This window comes from Lolium perenne, chromosome 5, assembly GCF_019359855.2.
Source record: "Lolium perenne isolate Kyuss_39 chromosome 5, Kyuss_2.0, whole genome shotgun sequence".
Taxonomy (NCBI): Eukaryota; Viridiplantae; Streptophyta; class Magnoliopsida; order Poales; family Poaceae; genus Lolium; species Lolium perenne.
Genome location: NC_067248.2, coordinates 231,505,274 through 231,510,755, shown reverse-complemented (window position 1 = coordinate 231,510,755; position 5,482 = coordinate 231,505,274). Strand labels below are relative to the sequence as shown.

At 47.7% G+C, this 5,482-nt stretch overlaps 1 long non-coding RNA gene across 1 annotated transcript; it reads right to left on the bottom strand.

The window, feature by feature from the left end:
* Positions 1-3,537: 3,537 nt before the first annotated feature.
* LOC127302215 (uncharacterized) lies at positions 3,538-4,892 on the bottom strand. Its single transcript, XR_011745624.1, has 2 exons — positions 4,361-4,892; positions 3,538-4,259 (listed from the first exon to the last, which is right to left on the bottom strand). It is a non-coding gene; the product is annotated as an uncharacterized lncRNA (long non-coding RNA).
* Positions 4,893-5,482: the final 590 nt, after the last annotated feature.

Here is a 5,482-nt window from a genome sequence, read left to right as displayed (position 1 = left end):
ATCCGAACCCCTTCCAGTATTAAGTTGCAAACAACAGACAATTGCATTAAGTATGGTGCGTAATGTAATCAATAACTACATCCTCGGACATAGCATCAATGCTTTATCCCTAGTGGCAACAGCACATCCACAACCTTAGAACTTTCTGTCACTATCCCAGATTTAATGGAGGCATGAACCCACTATCGAGCATAAATACTCCCTCTTGGAGTTAAGAGCAAAAACTTGGCCAGAGCCTCTACTAATAACGGAGAGCATGCAAGATCATAAACAACACATAGGTAATAGATTGATAATCAACATAACATAGTATTCTCTATCCATCGGATCCCGACAAACACAACATATAGCATTACAGATAGATGATCTTGATCATGTTAGGCAGCTCACAAGATCCAACAATGAAGCACATAAGGAGAAGACGACCATCTAGCTACTGCTATGGACCCATAGTCCAGGGGTGAACTACTCACTCATCACTCCGGAGGCGACCATGGCGGTGAAGAGTCCTCCGGGAGATGATTCCCCTCTCCGGCAGGGTGCCGGAGGCGATCTCCTGAATCCCCCGAGATGGGATTGGCGGCGGCGGCGTCTCAGTAAGATTTTCCGTATCGTGGCTCTCGGTACTGGGGGTTTCGCGACGGAGGCTTTAAGTAGGCGGAAGGGCAGGTCAGGGGGCCACACGAGGTGGCCACACAACAGGGCCGCTCGGCCAGCACCTGGGCCGCGCCGCCCTAGCGTGTCGTCGCCTCGTGGCCCCACTTCGTGACTCCTTCGGTCTTCTGGAAGCTTCGTGTAAAAATAGGCCCCTGGGCGTTGATTTCGTCCAATTCCGAGAATATTTCCTTTGTAGGATTTCTGAAACCAAAAATAGCAGAAAACAGCAACTGGCTCTTCGGCATCTCGTTAATAGGTTAGTGCCGGAAAATGCATAAATACGACATAAAGTATGCATAAAACATGTAGATATCATCAATAATGTGGCATGGAACATAAGAAATTATCGATACGTCGGAGACGTATCAGTGGCCAACTGGTAGGGCCCTGGCACGCGGCTGCACGAGTGTTCGCATGCGCAGAGGCATCCTACCACTCCACATAGCCAGGCACCGCGTGCACCGGCCCCTCAAGCGCCGACACCTTCTACACCGGCTCCTTGAGCACCGACACTGCCAGCCCAGGGTCGCCATGGGTGTAGTGGTTCCCGCCTGCAGCAGCTCCTCTAGAGCCTGCATCCCCCTATCAGCTCCAACACCCGATTGGCCGTGGGAAATGCGGGTGCTCGTGGACCTAACCAAGGACAACGACGACGAAGGGTAGTTAGGCCTAGGGTTTTGGCCAAGTTTTCTTATTTTCTATTCGTTTTTATTTGTTTTTATACTTTGTAAATTAGGTTTGTAATTTATGCATTTATCTGAAAAATGCGTCCGGCCACTAGGGTTGCTTGTGACCCAAAAAGACAATATGGTTAGACAATGGTTCTGTATTCACAACCCGATCCAAACGAATAAAAAGATAAATATTTGGTGTTTAAAATGGGTCGAGCCACCGGAGATTCCCTTAGCCTAAATTTTTGGTGTTATTGACATGTAGTTTCGAGTCTCGACGGCTGTTTTTTTAAAAGAAAAAACATGCAGATTGGAGAGTAAATATGTAAACTAGAATTATATTTCTTTCAAAGTTGCATAATTAAGGACTTGGTCAAAATTGTGTATATGTGTGTAAACTGAACAAGTATTTCCATGTAGTAAACTTCTAAACTTGGATCAATTATATGTGCACAAGTCAACGGATTTGGAATGTAAAATGATATCTTTATTGATAGTTTCTTTCATATTATCTGTACTTCTAATATTGAGTTACACATACTACTGCAAGTGAAATTATTGTCAAAATGATACTACCCGAGAGACTATACAAGGTGAAACACGTCTTGTATATACTAGGAAGCAAAGGCGCGGCGGCACGCCGCGCCCGTGAGATGGTAGTGTGTAGTAGCAGTGCTATAAGTAACCCGCGAAATTTTTGTTCGAATTTTGTTGATATTTCAAAAAAAAAATCCGGTGGCAGGAGCATATGCTCCCATGTGCCGAATTGAGTTTCTGAGCTATAATGTTATATATTGGTAATATGTTCTAGACAATCTATTTATATTATGCAATAAAGTCGTAGAATACATATGAAAAAAATCTAGAATACATTTAGATTTGATTATTAAATCATCGGGTACCTTTTTTTGAACTGGTGTCAGGTAATACTTGCTGCAGGAAAGATGGGAGAACGTAAATTACCGTGGCATTGGCCTTTGTTAGGTGGGAGATTTGTTCCGAGTGTAATTTTGATGTTTTCTTTGAAGATGAGCATACGTGTGTTCGTTGCGTTCCAGATGCATGGTTCCTGTTTGACTGAATGTCTTGTTGTCTTAGCTGACGGACGGTGTAGGCTTGTTGGTTCTGGCTTGTTGGTTCTGTCGAAATTCCGGCGTCCTCTCGGACCAATACCAATACAATTCAGATTAAGTTAGCTCACAGGTAGTCTAGTCTAAACGGATACAGCAAAAGGTAGATTACGTCGACTTCACATGATACATATCCGGTTGTCCTAGCTAAATAAGCAGGCAAAAAAGTAGGACAATAAGGAAGGAATATTTCTGCTTCTTGGCGCATCAGTAGTGCTCGGCGTCGGAGTTCTCATCGTAGATGGCAAGATCTGGAGCGACAGACTGAAGGTTCGCCATCGTTCTTGAAGGACTCAGCGTCGTCATCGAAGGGAGATGCGGTGGTGTGCTTGCTTTCTTCTTTCTTCATCGTCATCTTGTTTTCTTTGAAGATGCGGAATCAGCAGGAACAAAGGAAGACTCATCAATTGCATACAGGCATAAAAAGAAGGGTTCGTCAGAAATTAGGAAATAAGTAAACACCACGTCAAAGAACAGACAAAGCAGCAGCAGCGCGAGCAGCCGGTCTAAGAACAACAGATCTTGAGCTAGAAGCAGCAGAACTATCCGATGGACCAACTGACGAAACAATCGGCAAATTAACACGCTGCCAATCATGAAATTGTTGGACACAACGGTTCTCAACCCAACATAAGATAGAGCATGCAGAAAAGGCATCCATTAACCATGTTCATACAGATCAAACATCCACAGGAGAAGACGCCGAAGGACCAAATTCGTTCACAAACGACTAAAGCCTAACATCTTCAAATCCAGTGACATGAAAAAACAGAGAATATGAACCTGAGTGTAGGATATATACCAACGCCGACGGACGCAGGCTGAGATGAAAGTACAGCTGAATCAATAAAAGCAAGTCATTAGAGCAGCCAACCAGATGCTTGCATAGACGGACCTCTCAGTGGTTTCGCCTGCCAGCATCCGTATCGGAGAACCATCCGGAACAACAAACAAAGGAAGCAGTGGGCAGAGTGAGCGAATGATGTGGTGCAAACTCACGCTGCAGGCGGGACACACCGCGGGAGCCGCGTTTGCGCTGCACACGACCGCAATATCTTTGCGGTTTGCCGCGTTTGCACCGCGCACGAGCTAAATGTTTTGGCGGCGCCGCACGCGCGCACGCGCCGCACTCTGGCATCACGCGCCGCGCTGCTGCTCGCTCTGGCATGCTAATCTCTCCACCAAGCAAATCGATCCAACCACCGAGCCGAGCCGAGCAAGCACCAGCAGCAACCATCGCGTCCTGCCTTGATACATCACCACCACGCCTAGCACCTTGAGCCGCCGCAGCAAGGAGCAGCGCTGCACTGTCTCACCTCCACATCGCCCAGCCCGTCTCCCCCTCGTGCTCCCCGCAGTTTGTCTTTCGCCGCGCGAGTGGACATCCTGCTCTGTTTTCCCCTGCAGCAGCAGCTATTTGCCCCGGCGGCCTACTTCACCCGAGGAAGCCATGCCGCGGAACCGGCCGGAGAAGGAAGGGCGGCCATGGCGGCGCGGTGCCTGAGGGAGAAAAGGGAGAAGATAGGCCCTGCGGCGGACCGACAGCTCGAAGGCGCCGCCGCCATCTGCACTGGCATCTCCGGCGGACGGGTACCTGACGTTCCGCCCTGTGGGTCTGTCCAGCCGCGAGGCAATTGTGCTCCAGCAGCGCCTCAACGGCGAGCTCGGCCAGGTCCGGCCCTCCTCTCCCGCATCGAAACGTGGTAGCACGAGCTGGAGCAGCAGCATAAAACCTTCCCTCGCCTCCAACGAAGCTTCGGGCGGCGATGCGGTAGCGGTGCATCATGCAGATCTGGCCAAGCTGCAGAAGGACAGGCATATACCCAATCCAAACATAAATCAACGACATGAAACAATAAATCAAAAGAGGAGCACTGTGAAGAGAAGCCGATCCCAATAAACCTGGCAAGGCCTGCAAGAACTCCTCGGAGAAGTCAACCTAGAGAGGAAACAGGACAGGAACAAAAGGCAACGAGCAAGCCAATCTTGCAGTAAGACGACGCCATGCTGCCAAAGAAAGACCCAAGGCCAACACACGGCTGCCTAGCCAAAGGAGGTCGCCGACGTCCGCTCTTGCAGGAAGGGGTGGCAAAGACGGCGTGGGCGGCGGAGATCCCTGTTTGGTGGAAGACGAATGATGAAAGAAGGAGATGGAGGAGATACGGGTAGGGTCGTGGCCTCATGGGGATGCAACTGACTGTTTTTTTTTTTTGATGTGGCTCTATCGTAATCTTAACCGAAATTAATGCTATAGATCTCTCGATTATTCCATAGTGGAATCAGGACGGACACGTAAAATTGTTTCTAGATGGAGTGATGACGTGTAGTGGACACGCGGTAGAAATATAACTAACTAATCCTTGACCGGCTCCAACAAAACAGAAACCGGGAAGATCTCACAAGACAACCGGTAGCCTGAATGGCAAATTTCAAAGATTAAGCAAACAAAAAAAAAGGAAAATCTAAAATAGAAGGCAAAGGCCCACGGGTAAGTGATGTAAAAATTATGGATCAACAGTTCCCAAATCAGGGAGATTGCGTGAAGTTGACTAACTTTTATATAGTGTATAATGAGTGGAGTGAGTAGTGGATCATTAATTACAGCAGCCACCACTCCACAACGTGTAATACGGATATGCGATCGACATGCGTGGTTCAGAATGGAACACGAGGGGCACGATCTTGTAGATCAGAATGAGTCTCTTTCGTTGGTTCCATCATCCGGAAAAGGCAAACAAACGCTGAAATTGAACGACAAGCTGCATAATGGAACCTACACAGTATATTCGATGGATCATTTTCCCCAAGATTAAGTAGGATATGGTAGCCATTTTAGAAACAGATCGTCGCGCCAGCACACATGCATTGCTTCCTCGCCCAAGATCTAGTTTGCAAGTTGGTCGATCGGGCTGCCAGATTGACCGGAGTAGAATAGAAAAACAACATACAAATCAAATGTGCACCGACGTCGTGATAATATACTGTATATAGGTTTGTTTGACCACCTTGGGCCTGAAAATTAAG